Genomic DNA, 16314 nt, shown 5'->3' with positions numbered 1-16314 from the left:
ATTTTTGAGAAACTAAATTATGCTAGAGAAAAGATTGTTAATGAGGCAAAACTCTTATTTGTAAAGGTAGAGTAGTTATTTAAGCAAAAACTTAAGGCTTAAAGGCTTGGTAGTATTGAAAAGAAATCAAAGAAGGCATATAAAGGAATGGAGATTAGCCAAAGATAGTACACTGGGTCATTTTTTTTTCTTCTATCAAATACTAGGACTACTAAGAATAATTCAGTTCTTTGTTGTAGCTTCGTTTGAGATGACACTGTTCACTGTTGCCACCATTAGATTGGTGAGGCTTTGCTTTGAAAAGCTGCTTTTCTGCTGCTTCTTTGCATTTCATAAAAGCAGAAGTTACACTGGCATGCTCAGTATGGCATTTGCTAATATGAGTGTGTTTATGTGGTTTTAATCTGTTGTTGTCCCCCCGCCCCTTAACCTTTTTATTTGGTTAATGTGAATCATGGTTGTTATTTTTTTCTATCCTGAGCTCCATGATTCAGTGGCATCCACTTCCTCTGGATCACCAAACTTCCCCCACACAGCCCTCTGGGAAGCTGATTTGTCATGGCTGAGCAAACCACCTTGCATGCCATTGGCCGGCGTCAGCTGAACAGCTGCCCTCAGGGAGCAGGATAAAGGTGGCTATCACATCCTGTTTTGGGGAAGTAACAAATGCCTCAGAGCCTTGAGAATATGTATGGTTTGGAGCAATGCATGGGTTCCTCTTTATTTTGTAACATACAGATAAATCTGATACTGAGAAAAGGCAAATTTGTCTCATCTGGGGGCTCACCTCTACCCTCAAGGTACAGGCATAAGAGTTGAGTACCATCATCCCCACCCATCATGCATGTATCATGTTTATGTGGGTTGAATTTTACTGTATGGATGCAGTTTTGATAAAATTGGAACAGATTCCTATACCTCAAACACATCCTATGCTACTTGAGTCTAATTTCATGGAATTTCAAGCCAAAGGATTTTGTTGTTGTTCCTTAGACTTACAAAGTCATTCTGAAAGCCTTGCCTTAGTCAAAAATTTGCCTTAGTCAAATTGTTTCTTGTCCATGGAAAACTCAATTGTAGTTGGAATTTTCTTTGGGCCACCAACCAGCTCCCAAATAAAGACACAGAGACTATTAATTATTACTATTAACTATGAATGCTCAGCCTTACTTTAGGCCTGTCCCACTAGCTCTTTTAACTTAATTTAACCTGTTTCTATTCATCTGTGTTTTGCCTCAGAGACTTTTACCTTTCCTTCATTCTGTATGTCATACTTTTTGCTTCCTCTGTGTCTGGCTGGATAGCCCCTGGGTGTCTCTCTGATGTCTCCTTTTCTTTCTTCCCTGAGCCTAAATTCATCCTACTACTTACTCTCACTTCCAGGAAATTCCACTTATACCTCCTCCCTTGCTATTGGCCATTCAGCTTTTATTAGACCAGTCAGGTGCCTTAGGCAGGCAAGGTAAAGCAGCAACACATCTTTCCATAGTTAAAACAAATGCAACACATCTCTGCTTAGTTAAACAAATATTCTGCAACACTGGAGACTGTCACTCCCAAAGAGAAGATGGAATCCACCCTCCTCATGATGGCATGATGCCACCTAACATGTGGGCTACAGTAAAGAAAACTTTAGTTTTCTTATTTATTGTAAAACTTCGCAGGTTGGGAGCCATAGAAGTTTAAGACTGGGTACAAGTATTTAAACCAATTACAGACTGGACAGGTGTCAGAAGATCAAATTCTGCTTTGAGCTTTTGATAATGTTGAGACTTAATTTTTAACTCAGGTTTCCTGGATGCCTCCCAACATGGAGAGTGAGAACTAGAAGCACCGGTGTCAAACAGTGCCTCCTGGTAATGGATGGACATCCCTGGCCAAAATTGAGTCACACACATACAAAGCTTGATCAAGAGCCAGTGAAATGGCTCAGTCTGTAAAGGCCCTACTACCTAGCCTAGCAAAGTGAAAACTAAAAGACACTGAAATCCTACCTTTATATTTCAAAAGAAAATCATTCCATGGTCGATAGCTTCTTTGCCATCAGTTATTGGTTATGGCCAAGGCTGGGGACCAAGTTCTCATGGTTTGGCTTTAGAGTCTGAGCTTCAGTCATGAATTAAATGCAGTTATCACCATTCAAAATCAGATTAATGTGAATTTAGGTACTACTGAAGTGTTATGTTTTATTTGTCAAACTAGTTGACAAGAATGTAGAGTCAAAGATGCAAAAGCTATACATAGGTAGATGGCTCAGTGAATAAAGAATTTGCCATTCAAGCTCAAAAGACCTGAGTTCAGATCCCTAGCACTTATGTAATCCCAGTGTTCCTGTGGCAAGATGGAAGCAGAGACAGGCGACACCCACCCCAGAGATGATCACAAACCTGCAAGCCTGTTGTACAAAGCTACAAATAGAGATGCTGTCTCAAACAAGGTGGAAGGTGAGATCTGAGCCCTGAGGTTGTCCTCTGATTGTAGCACACAGGCACTTGTATACATAAACATACACACACACACACACACACACAGGCACACAGGCACGCACGCACGCATGCACGCACTTGCATACCAGAGAAACACACACAAAGAGAAGATATAAAAAGACAAACAAAACAAAACAAAAACTGCACATTCCATGTCCTAGAAATTCCAGTTAAGAGAAACTAGCAGGATATGAATCACAAGAGATTTGAAAACTTTTTCTTAAAAGGTGTGACATGGTTTAAAATACCAAAGATAAAGTAAAAGCAAACTTGTTTGGTTGGTTGAGGTTTTATGATATATCTTTTTTTTTTTGAAGGACTATTGTACACTTGTGAAAGGGATGGGTAGGTGTATCTGAAAAGATGCCCATGCTCTGTGATGTAATGTAAAGTACACACAGGTAGACAATATGTGCAGTGATTTCTTTTTGTGTGCACGTATCTCACACATGAGCACATGTGAGCATACATACATACTCTGGAAATATGTTCTCAACACTTAGTGAGATTTGTTTCTAGGTGAGAAAAGATTAGAATGTGTTTCAGTCAGCTGGAGCTTCCATGACAAAATACCACAGAGTTAGTGGCTTCTGCAGCGTAGATGCACTGCTTACAGTTCTGAGAGCCAGGAAGGTCGGAGATCAGAGTGCCAGCATGGTTGGGTTCAGGGAGGGTGCTCTTCCTGGCTTGCAGCTTGCTTCCTTCTCCCTACTGGTGGAGAGTGTGAGCAATCTCTGAGGACACTAACCCCTTGGTGAGGGTACCTGAATGAGACACAGGCACTCAGTCCACAACACAATAGTCTATTGACAAATATTTGTTTTCAAATTTTCAAAAAAGATTTACAATTTAATCACCAATGCTGTATTTTCATCTATAAAGCTAAAGCAGAGAACTGTAACTGGAAATTATATCTAATTCAAACTTTTAAGTTTTTTATGTGTTAATAACTTTTTGAGAGTAGGGGGTATTTATGTGTGTATGTGGTACTGAGAATTGGACCTAGGGGCTTATAAGATTAGCAATCTACCATTGATGTATATCTCTAACTCCTAACTTCAGTTTCTGTAGATAATGAAGCTTAATAACTTTGCAGAGTCACTTGACTATGAATGTATATGAAAACCCACAGTTTCTTGTCCAGTGCTCTTTTTGTTATAACATGTCGCAAATTAATCATTCTAAAGAAAGACAATGGCACCATATAATTCTAATTAAATTTGAAGTCCAAAACAGACTATGTGAACTGTGTCCCCAGCAGACCCCACTGCCACCAACCACCACCAGGCCATTTGTCACATTCACACCAGCCAGACTTGTCACTGCTAATTCCCTCGGTTGTAGGTAAGGGTAATAAAGTCAGGTGGCTAGAGTTTGATTATTGCTTGTAAGGTGTGACGGGAAGACTTGGACTGATTTTAAGAAAGGCTCTTTGAATGGGAGATGACCAGATGCTACTTTTAGTCTGTCCTAGACTTTCTCGGTGATGGAGAGGATGGGGAGGGGAGCTCAAAAACAATTGTATTCCCTCTAAAGAAAAACCTCCAGGCAGGCAAGCTTTAAACCTCTGCTGCTGCCCAGAGGAGGAGAATGGAAAAGAGAAGTGGGAGAAGCCATGTCATTTTGAATTAAGCCAGCATTCGGATTAACCTCGTGGCAGGCATGTAGCCTTATGGCGGGGAGAGGAGCTTCAGAGAAAGAACAAGCAACCCCAAAGTGTTAGGGGGAAGATGCAGATAGCAGAGACATAAAGAAGAAAAGGAATGCTTTTCTGAGGAAATGTGCACCAACTTATGAAGCTGCCCGACTGCAACTCTGTAAGCTACTTTCCCAAGGGCTGGGAATTCTGGGAAGGAAAACAACATTACCTCATTAAAGGAATGATTATTCTGCCCATCTCTTTAGACTGGCTTATGGTAAACCAACTTCCTAATGGTGGGCTAGGTCATTGAATTTAGATCTTTACATAGGCCTGAGATTTAATCCTCTTGACTATTTTCTTAATGACCATTTAATGCTGTCCTGTCACACACACCCCACCCTACCCCCAAGCTAAATCATTTAGTAGGTGGACTGAAGTTGAGGAATACATAGAGCCCATGTTCACCATGAAAATCTAGAGATCCGTTTCCATAGCTGTTCACAAGAGAGATATTCTTGTCTGGGCTGGACTGTTAATGCCTACCCTCATAAGCAGCCTCCAGGCAGATGCTCAGTGAGGCGGGGCTAAGGAGCCAGAACTCCACCCAGCAATTTTCGACAGAGAACTAAGAGTATTTTTGGAACCTGGCACCAAAAGGTAAAGTAATACAAGGCTCAGACTCTTAAACTGTCGTATTTATTCAAAACAAAACAGCGACAATAACAGCAATAATACTAAATTTTAGGAAATGTATGAGCATAGCTAAGTACACTGGGTTGGAGTTTAGCAAGGGCAGACCAGGGCTTTCCTTGAGCCAATCCAGCCTCATATACCTTTCTCCTGCCTTATAGACCATTCCAGCCCTCCTGGGCCAGTGGTAAATCTGCATGTCTACAGTTGGGTTCTTCACCTTCTGTCTTGAATCCAAGTCCATTGGTGGAGGCAGAGCTGTGAAAACTATCATAACATTTTTGGTTCATTAATCCTAGGCCTGGGCCAGTGAATTTGCACTTATTCTGGGTTGTTAAGAGTATGTGTAGGTAGTGAGTGCTGGGCATGAGCTCCAGGAGAAGCAGACCTAATATGTATCATTTGCTGATTTCTGTGTGGTAGAAAAATCTTTGCACAGAACCACCAAGGATTTACCAAAAAGCTGGCAAGATTCCTATGTATGTAACAATTAGTTCTTGTGAGCTCAAGTGGGTCCAGAATGTTGCTGTAGATGACCCAGACACCGCTGGGCTTGGTAGCTGCTGTTGGCTTCACACTCAGAATGTATCACTAACCTCAGAACTTCTTTCTCCGCTGTCTGATGTGGGCTTAGGTTCCACATGGCCAGCCATCTCTTAACTCATGGCCACTCTGGTGACCCGAAGCTCCTCACACTCAGCTGGTGCCCACTGCTCACACCATTAACTGCTGTCTGTCTAGATGCTATTGGTTTTGTGGATAGTATTACTGTTTACCCAATTTCTTAAGAGAGAAACCTGAATGTTATCTTGGATGGTTTTTCCTCTTTCCACTTCCCGAATGCACTCAAATTTTATACCCTTTAAGTAAATCTTACCTGTATTCCTCTTTCTCTCTCTCTCTCTCTCTCTCTCTCTCTCTCTCTCTCTCTCTCATGTCATATGTATACTATCCTCTATGGTTGGTCGTCCACCATGTGTATACTCCAGCTCTGAAGTATTTAGTGGCTAAAACTACTCTGACTTTTGGGTTCAGTGAATCAGGACAGAACCTGAGAATTTCTATTTGTCACTAACTTTCAAGTTTGTGAGCAGGTAGCCAGCCAGCTTTAGGACTGGGCCTCATTGTCCATTGTAGTGTGGAAACTAAATGTTTTCATGGCCTGCCTACAAGACATCCTTGTCTGCCCTGGCCAGATTCTGATCCCCTTCTACAGAGTACTCAGGCTCCTGTAATAGTGTCAACACTGGATCTGTGGTTTCCCCAGAGCATGTGTTCACCTCCCATTGACTGTCATTTCCCATGTTCTTCTTCCTGCCTGAAATCTGTCTATCCAGCCTCCCAGGCTTGCCTTAGAGCTTACCTCCTTTGTCAAGCCTCCATTGGAACCATTACTTTCCATCATCTGTTGCAAGACACCACTCTCAATTTAGTAGTGATCTTGTAGGTGTCTAGGGACAGAGAGTGTTATTTGTATATGCTGTTCCTCATTGACTACTGGGTATGATGTAGACCCTACATCATATAAGTGAATTGTGGCATGCATTACCCATTAGTACATAAGCCAAGGAAGTTCAAACTCAAAAACGAGAGAAGTGAGGGTTTTTTTGTTGTTTTGTTTTGTTTTTTTAATTTAGGATCATGACTATGAAGAACAGTCAATCAACAATTTTAAGAAAGAGACAATTTGGAAATAAAGGTTTTACTACTTACAGGGCCATGGGGGCATGTGTACACACCATGCCTGGGGCCACATAGTATTGTGTGTGTGTTTGTGTGTGTGTGTGTGTGTGTGTGTGTGAGAGAGAGAGAGAGAGAGAGAGAGAGAGAGACAGAGACAGAGACAAAGACAGACAGAGACAGAGACAGAGAGACAGAGTCCTACTTCTGGCAGAAGAAGACCCAGACAATATTCAAAATGGATGCAGCAACAATGTAAAATTGTAAGGATTCACTCCCCAAGGATTAGAGCTGGTTTATCGTTTTCCCACAGTCTTAGGGGATATTTACAGACTAGGTAGGGTTATGGTCTTTAGAATGGATGTCATACTGTGTGGAAGGAGAGGGGGGAGGGGGAAGGGAGGGATGACTAGTATCTTCAGGGTGTCATCCAAACATTTCTGTGATAGCATTAATGATTGGGTTCAGAGAAAGAAAGCAGGGATTCCAAGAGGTCACACCAAGACTCAGTAGCTTTCACTGTGGCCTCTCGGCAAAGCCCATGTGGGGTTGGGGGTTCAGAAGAATGGAGTGGGTTTCATTTTACTGTCTCATAGAGAAGTGGTCTCCAGAAGGTGGTTTGTAGATGGCAGATGTCTGGATCAACCACATTGGGGAACTAGAAGGTTATAAAGGCTGGAGACTGTGTTGGAGGTGACAGAGCCCTGCTTCTGGCAGAAGAAAACCCAGCCTGTATTCAAAATGAATGTAGCAACTATGTAAAATTATAAGGATTTACCCCCCCCAGGTTTAGAGCTGGTTTATCTTGCTCCTAGAGTCCTAGAGGATATTTGCAGGCTGGGTAGGGTTATGGTCTCCAGAATCTTTGAGCCATGGAAATCCATTCTCTGGGACTTGTTCCACCTTAGGATGGACCCAAGTATATTTTCTGGGAAACTTTGCAGATAAGAAATGGTGTTGGGCTGGTATGGCACTGCTTCCTGACACTAAGGGAGAGACCTGTGTAGATTTGACCAGTGTGGGTGGTAACATTCTTCAATAGGCTTCTCAAAGCCTAGGAATGAGATTTTTATGGTAAATGAATCCCAAGACTGACAAGAGTCTCCGGGATCTAGACAATGGAATTAACAGAAGAGCCCGTATTCATATGAAGAGATACAGAACTAAGGCATGCAAAAGCCAGAGCAGATACACCCACAGCTTGATTTTATTCTTAAAGCTCTGGCTCAACCCCTCTGAGCCTCTCTAAGGGCCTTCAGTCTCTCAGGTGTTGGAATTGTGGTAGTGTAGAACAGCACCCATATGGCCTCTGCCGATGGCGCTTACTCTCCCAGGTGCAACAAGTGCCTGCTGGTTTACATTGGTAACCCCTACACATCTACCAATCCAAATGCTAAAGCACCACATGGAGACATCAATTTGGATGAGCATAACCCCATTTTAACTGTTTGTAGCCACTCTTTCTTTCTCATGTTAACATGTTCATTAAAGTTCACATTTTAAACTATAATTTAGCCGGCAAGGTACTTCTATGCATCTAGTATGCTATCATTTTTTTCACAGTGTACTCTGTAAAAGAAGGTGGCAATTGCATACATGTTTTAGATTTTTAAAATTACTTTTAATTATGTATAAGTTTGTGCACATGAGTGCGGCTACCTACAGGGGCTCTGGCTTAGAGCTAGAGTTACAGGTGGTTGTGAGCCACCTGATGCGAGTGCTGGGAATTGAACCCCTGTCCTCTGCTCTTAACTACTGAGCCATCTCTCCAGCCCTACATAAATACTTTTATCTTGGCCTAGCAATGTGGTAGATCAGATTTCTGAAAATAATTCTATGGGCTGAATTCATTTCATTTTCTCAATGAGAAGACTGGGGCACAGAGTGACTGTTTCAAGTCAGAATCGTTCCCTGGGACAGATGATGTTTTTGACAGTCATCCAACTAAAGCAGTAAGAGTCTGCCAGTCATTGGAGATCCTTATCTTAAAGTTGAAGCTCACTGGCAATGAACATGGTGAAAACAAGAAAGTAGTGAAAATGCTTACACGCTGAGGTCTGAAGACTGAGTCAAGTTTGTGTTTCACTGTAGGTAGCAATTTGACCTCCTCTTAGTGAAAGTGGGTGTATGATAGTGAGCCTTGCTTTGCTCACCTCTGCACTTGCTCTGAGGGCTGGTGTAGAGCATTGACTGAGTTAGTGATGATGCCTTGACAGTCAGACCAGTGAGGTCTTAACTGGGTCCATCCTGCCTTTCGTTCCTGGAAAACTAAGCTTGGAGCAGAGCCTTGCACTTCTAAGACCCTGTATCAAAGGGAAGCACATTCCCCATTGGCTGGACATGAGATGAATTTTTGGTGTACCAACTTAGGGCTTAAATGTACCCAGCATACCAGACTGATTTTACCATGAATGCTTCTTAGGATGAATTGGGTACATGTGTAAAGTAGAGTACTTTAGTAACGTGTTCCAATGGTATGGCAAAGATGAATGAGTTGGGTGTAGACTTGCATTGTATCCAGGTCCCTTCCCTTTTGGTTCCATCACTGAGACCTGTGGATACTTCACATTGATGGATTTTGTGTTCTTTCTCACACTGGTCCATTTCTAAAGTTGACTAATTGTCAGGCTCCCCAAAATGTAAATCTGCCCCTCTATGGCAATGGGTTTATTTGGGGTCCCTTTTGAAATGGAAGCTCTCTACAAAGCTCAGGCTTGTCTGGGACTCACTATGTAACCCAGGCTGACCTCCAGCTCACAGATCTGCCACAGCCCCGAGTTGAAACCCCAGCATTTGTCCCACTGTTATCCAACGCCAGTTCAATTATTTCAAGCACTTAGAGAGATCACAAACAATGCTATGTGATTTCTTTTATAACCACAGCTTGGCACATGACCAGAATGGCTGTGGGAATGGCTAAAGGACATCCAGCTTCTCCTCTGCAATTGCCTCAGTGACCTTAGAATTCAACCTATGTAGTGATGCTGGCTTCCTTTATAGTCTTATCATCTTTATTTGATCCTCTTACGTAAATTAGACACTGTAGTGGTTAAAGTGTTTAGGTTTGCTTTCCCAGCTGCTGTAGTTGACCTTATCATGGACCAAAAATATCTTTACAAACATCCTTTTAGTTTTACTAAGGCTTGTTTTTTTGGGGGGGAGGTTATTTGTTTTATTAAATAAGATGCCCCCTTTTGGGGGTGCCTCTTTCCTAGATATTATCCACCTGACCCGCTGTACTGCTTGGGGTCTGCCAGTGCCTCTGGAACCTTACTGGTTTTTCATCCTGTGAGTTCATTGTAATGTCTGTGCAGACACAATAGCTGGGTGCTATGTCCCTCCCTTGGGGATTTGCTTCTTTGTGTGTATAGAATCCAAACCCATTGAGAGCTTCCCATTCTGGCTGGTGGAAGGGACACCTTGGTGGACTCCAGCTCCTTCAAGGTTCTTAAAATTCCCAGCCTGACTAGGTTTCCCACTCTCAGCTATCAACAGCATGTAGCTGAAGTAAGAATCCACCCTCACAAAGCCCATCACTTCTGCTTCTACAGTAGGTTCCTCCTTGTTCACTGGAAATAAGTCAAGAATAGCACTTCTGTCATTTCCCCTCAGCCTTGAGGATTGGGTCTGTTGGTGAGTTAGGCCAGGAGTGTGTCATACATACTTTTTATCACATCAGTGCCATGAGAACATGTAGGGGCATTTGGATCCCACTTCCAGTTGTATCTTCTGTCTTTGTGTCTGACTTACACAGCAGAATGAATCACTTACTTCCCAATTTACAGGGACAATGACATCATGTCATTTTTCTTTTGCAGTACAAGGAATAAAATGTAGGGTCTACCCCTGAACTGCAGACCCAGCCTGCTTTTCAACCTTTTATTTTGAGATAGGTTCATGCTCTGTTGCCTAGGCTATCCTTCAACTAAGGCTATAACCCCTTTTTAACCCCAGTGACTTCTGTGAGGAGCTGTTGCGTTGGTTATTTACTCCTCCATCCCTAGAAACATTTTTGCTTTGCTTTGGGCTCCCTTAACCAGCCTTGTTCTCTCAGTGTCCCTTTGCTAATTAGATTCTTGGTAGGTTTGACTGATGTGAAGCTCTGGCAGATCTTATAGGTAGAAAGAAAGAAGGGTAAAGCCTGGGAAAGTCACTTTGGTGTTTTAATGACTCAAGATGTGAATTAATGATTCTAGGAGTCCTAGACTTCTAGTTCGATGAAGAGTGAGATGATTACCCTGTATTAGAGTGACTGTAATCTGCTTAGTTTGCTGGACTTCCAGAGAGTACTGATAACCCTGACATACAGTGATTTGATTTTCATCTTGAATCAAACTTACAGATTTCCTGGGGCTGTAATGGGAGAATACTTACTCTAGGAAGGAATGCCCATGAGTGCTGAGAGGCCCCTGAAAGGATCACCTATGAAATGGGAGGAACTGTCAGTAAGAAATTCACAGAGGTCCTGATTGATCTGCTTCTTATGATGGACATGCTTGGAAGAAAAGAGTAAGCAAATGGCTATGGAAAGCTTAAGTAGTTGTGCTTACAAATGAGAAGAATTTCTTAAGATTGTAGAACAGGACACATGATGAGATGAAGCCTCTCCCCAAACCCTGGACAAAAAGAAAGAAAGAAAGAAAGAAAGAAAGAAAGAAAGAAAGAAAGAAAGAAAGAAAGAAAGAAAGAAAGAAAGAAATTAGAGTCTGGGTCCAGTGATGATGGACCCTCTTTTATAGCCTCATCAAAGACATTGTGCCTGCTTTTAAGAGTAAATGAAGTAACTGCAGTCCTAGACTTCTAGATCACTGAGACAAATACCCCATATTAGAGTGTCTATAATCTACTTAGTATTCTGTGCTTCCAGAGAATACCGATAGCACTGACATACAGTGATTTAATTTTCATCTTTTCAGTTTGCAATAGTATAAAAGTGATAGAATTTCAGCAGAAATAACACTTTAGATTTTTGAAATCTGATCTATTCCTAGGCTACCAATATATAGTCCAGGACTGTTAATAGTTGTTGGCTGCTTGCTGTTAGTGTCCCAAGCATGCCAAAGGCAGGCTGGGGTGCTGCGTTTTATTAAGTAGTTTAGATATGTTTGATACATTTTCAGTGTGACATTTTCAGCTTGAAGTGGCCTCATTGGACTATAACCCTATTGTAAGTTGAGGAATGTCTGTATTGAGTTTAATGAAAAGGTGCTGTGACTTTAAAAAGTAAATGTAAGTCTGTGTATTGGTCAGGGTTTGGGATGCATGCAGATTGCCTCTAGCTGGTTTAGATACGGAATGATACCAAAGAATAGAATTCTCATAATCATGGATGGACCATGGACTGAGCATCCTAAGTGACTCCCACAATAACATAGCAGAATTGTCCCACCCAGAGGCTGGGGCAGGAGGTTGTTGTCAGGATCACTTCTTTGCTGTTTATCAAAGCCACACCAGCCCTACCATGGCCTCTGACCGCCACATGGATGCTGGTGCCTATCCCAAGTGCATGGCCCAATTTCCAAGAAAGTTTTACATGGATCCATCTGTTTAGCCAAAGCCCAGAGCAAGTGACCACACCTCAGCAATGAAACCAGGCAACAAGAGTTCTGTTGTCGTATTTTGACATTCTGGATTGAAAGTCTGGGAATCGCCCTTCAAGACCCTGGAATAGATGTAGAACATGGCAAGAGTCCACCTTCAGAAAATATATATTATTGAAGAAAAGGGAGTAGAAGATGAAATTTGTGTTTTTAAGTATCATTTTGATGTAACCACTTGGTTTTGTAGTCAAGGCCAACCTTCATGACTTCATATGGGTCCAGGAGGTAGCTGGTTTCTTCAGCGATCCCAGATTAGGCCTCCTGTAGTCTAACCTCTCTCTTAGTCTGCTTCCTGGAGCCCCAGCCTACTATAATCAGCATCTGTGGTCAGCACACAAGCAGATGCCCACGTGCCACGTTCCACACCGAGAATGTGCAGCTGCCAGTCGCTCCTAACCAGGTAATGTCTGGTGTCTGGTGCTGGGAAACGGTTTCACTCACTTAAAAACTTGGTCTAAATTTTTACATTAACTTTTTTTAACACCCCAAAAATTGAACTCTAGTTAAAGATGAACATGGTAAAGTACTTAGGGCAAAATACAGACTTGTGCTGTTTTCTTTGAAATGCACCAAAAATAGGATGAATTGACAAGACCTGCATCACAGCCTAATGACTTTCCCAGCTGCCCAAGCTGCCTTCTGCATTCCACCCCTCTGCAATTTCCTGAAATGGAAGTTTCACATATTTACTCCTTCTTGATGTCTGTGTCACCGAGGATCCAGAGGAACATGCTACTATCCTGAATGTCACTGAGGATTTAGAGGAGCATGGTACTTAACTGTACTAAGTGGTGCTTTTACCATCTTCAGTTTTATAGATGAGGAAACAGAGGCCCAAGGTTGCAGAGCTGAACTGGAATTCTGACCTCTGTCTCTAGGTATATCAATTGCCTAAGAGGCTGACACCTCTAAGATAGGTTTTAATTGACGTGATGGCATCTAAGGGTCTTCATAAATAGGAACCAGCATTGGTAACCCAGATTCACCATGCAGGTGGGCGCTGCAAGGCTTCACACACCCCATACAGTATAATCTGCAAAGCCAACTTGTGGATAAGTGCTACTATCAACTCCCTCTCCTGGGATTTTGTTTGATTTTTCCAATGCTCGTGGTTGTCTGACAGTTTGCTGCAGGTGTGGGGGCACATGGTAGGCAAGTGCTCGGCCATTGAGCTACACTCCTAGTCCCTCATATCTCCCCTTTTCAAAGCAAGCAACTGAAGCTTAAAAGGGAGCCCATAATTTCTCAATAATACATATGGAAAACCCGCTAAAAGGCAAGCAGGGCCGACCCCTCTCCAGCCTTGCTTCTGATGGGAATTGTGCTCTTTGGCACATCTGCAAAAGAGCTTATGTTTGAAAGACCTCACGCACTTGAAGCACAAGCCACTGAGAAAGGCAATGTTCAAAGTAGCAGTAGTGTCATCTGTGTGGCACTGAGCTTAAACTCTGAAAGATGTCTGTGTCATTTTTCAGGAGAAGGTGTACTCTCCATGACTATGGAAAACCTGTGTCTGTGGGGTACAGAGCACATGGAGGAAGAGATTGTGGTTAGCAGGCTTGGAGATCAAGAGAAGCAACCTGAAGTCAAGCTTCATGGGCTGTTTTTGATGCCTCCTGCTTCCAAGATGGCGCCTTATTGCTGAGTCCTCCAGAGGGGTGGAAACAGTGTCTCCCCATGGTAGAAGGGATGGGGGAACTGACTCATTCCCTCAAAACCTTCAACAAGGCAGACTTTCTGGCCTCTCTTCTCAGTGCACTGGGATTTTCGATAAGAAATTTGATGGATACAGCTATTCAGACAATAGCAGCTTCTATGCTCGGGAGCCTAATGACGTCCTGAGAACTAAAATTATAAAATGCATGCTGGTGAGAGAAGTCACCTGGTGCTCTGTCTTTATTCCTTTGGTGTGGCTGGTTATCTGGTGTGCAGGACAACCAGACAAGTCCATTCATCCTGAACACCCGCAGAAGCACCTAACTCTTTATGAGCCAGATAGAGGCCACGCCACTAGCTTAGTCTTATTTTGGGGTGTCACCGTGGTTCCACACATCCATGCTGATTGCGCCGACCACTCAGAAAGGCTATAGAACCAATGTATTGGAAGCATGAAGCAGTCAGACACTGAGCTGGACACAGGCCAGTTCATCCAGATGAATTCTTGTTTCATTCCATTAAAATGAGAGTAAATGGCTATTTCCTAATTATGCTTTACATCAAACCTAAACGATTAATCCTCAATCCCCACATCAACAGCTTACAAATGAGCAGATGATATTGGCAGTTTTCATTACACATCAGAAGCTCAACCTTCAGAAAAACTGACCTAATTAGATTTAATTTCTCATGATTATATATCTACTTTAATTGGAATTACAGTGCATCATTAATTAAATGGTATTTTCCTTTTTAGTATTTCTAATTTACCAACTAGGAGACCATGATTTTTCTCTATTTTTTTCCAATCTTACCTCATTTCTCCTACTAGGGCTGCATAATTTTGACTGTCTCTTATGGTTATTGTACCTCATAATTCACACCTCTAATTTTTATAGGTAAATAGGGATAAGGAAGATAATGAATTTCTGTCCCATCGAGGAGATTAAATAATACAGCTGATTTTTTTATGTTTATAAGTACCACTAGTTAATTTTGATGAGCATAACTTTCTCCTGAAAGAAATTTGTTATTAAATTTGTTATGAACTTTATGCCATAGTAATCATTTCATAACACAGTGCCAATGAGTTAATCATGTAACCCTGAAAACAACAAGCGCCCAGCAAGCTGCTGCTTTGGTAGGCTGGGGTGTAGGGTTGGTTGGTAATCTCCTAGTGAGGTACAATTTCCTCACTGTGGCAGTGGCAGGAACCAGGGAGACTCAGATTGAAACAGAAATTCTCTTTTGTTGTTGTTGTTGTTGTTGTTGGTTTTACGAGACAGAGTTTCTCTGTGGCTTTGGAGGCCATCCTGGAACTAGCTCTTGTAGACCAGGAGCTCCTTTGTTTTTAACATGCTGCTATAATCATTCCTTGCTGTGGAGAGCCCTTCCCACAGTGCACAGGGATATGCTGTATGATTGACACAGGCGCTGGGGTTGTAACTCAAAGATGGAGTTCATTCTAGCATGTGTGAAGTATTGTACTCAATCCTTAACTGTAAAAGAAAAAAAAATGATTTTAGGAAACTGTTTGCAGACCTGCTCACACACTCCTTTCAAAGTTAACTTTCCATGGCCCTTATTCCACCTCCCCCAGTACTTGTAGATGTCTTTCCATTAGTTCACACTTTGAGGTGCTGGGGAACCTTCACCCAGCAAGGTCAGGGAGAGAGAGAAGCTGGACCTTGGGAGACCCAGTAGAGTCTTTTCCTGTACAGGTTCCTCCATGGTTTTCTGCAGGCTTCCCTGACTCCTTTCATGGACACCTCATCATGCTTGGAGTTATTGATTGATAATAAACTCTTTTCTTTCTAGAAGTTCACAGGTCTGAGTTCTTGACATTGATTACGGCATTTTGTTGTTGGAAGCTGAACTATCAGTTGAACCTAAGCATGGCCCCTCATTCTTGCCAGTGGACTTCCCCAACACTCGCCTCTTCATTCTTCGTCTCCTCACACTTCCTTAAAGATTCCTTAGGCACATGCCAAGTGAGGACTTCCTCACTAGGATTTTATGTATGGCATTGTGGTCTAAACATGAATGGCTTTTGTTCTTCTAGTTCTGCAGAACTGAACTGAGTTTTTAACCTAACCCAACTTTGGGAATAACAGATGCCAAGTTTGAATCACAGATTCATTGAAGCATAGCTTCAAACCTTGTAAGCAGAATGTCTTCTTCCTCTACTGGGAAGAAGAGTTAATGTTTACTTCTAGGATGATCTCAGTGAGCCTATGCCTTATTTGGTGTGGTGGCTTGAATGAAAATGTCCTCAATAGGTTCATGTATTTGAACACTCGGTTGTCAGTTGGTGGCACTGTTTCAGGTCATTTGGAAGGTGTGTCCTTGTAGGGAGTATTTCCCTGGAGGCTGGCTTCCAGAATTTAAAACCTCAGCAATTCCAGTTTGATCTCTCTACTTTGTGCACCGGGTTCAAGATGTGAGCTCTCAGCTTGCTATTCCAGGCCACCATGCCTGCCCACCTCCCACCCTCACTCCCATCCCCCCACTGCCATTGTCCCCACCATCATAGACTCTTTTTCCTCTGGAATTGTAACTC

General features: G+C 42.4%; 1 protein-coding gene across 2 annotated transcripts in view; it reads left to right on the top strand.

Moving 5' to 3' along the window:
- Window positions 1–16314, top strand: part of Rin2 (Ras and Rab interactor 2) — a 208223-nt gene that overhangs the window by 58413 nt on the left and 133496 nt on the right. The window lies entirely within an intron of this gene.

This window comes from Cricetulus griseus, chromosome 6, assembly GCF_003668045.3.
Source record: "Cricetulus griseus strain 17A/GY chromosome 6, alternate assembly CriGri-PICRH-1.0, whole genome shotgun sequence".
In the NCBI taxonomy this organism is placed as follows: domain Eukaryota; kingdom Metazoa; phylum Chordata; class Mammalia; order Rodentia; family Cricetidae; genus Cricetulus; species Cricetulus griseus.
Note: the sequence above shows the minus strand (reverse complement) of the source record. Positions and strands in the feature narration are given on the sequence as shown.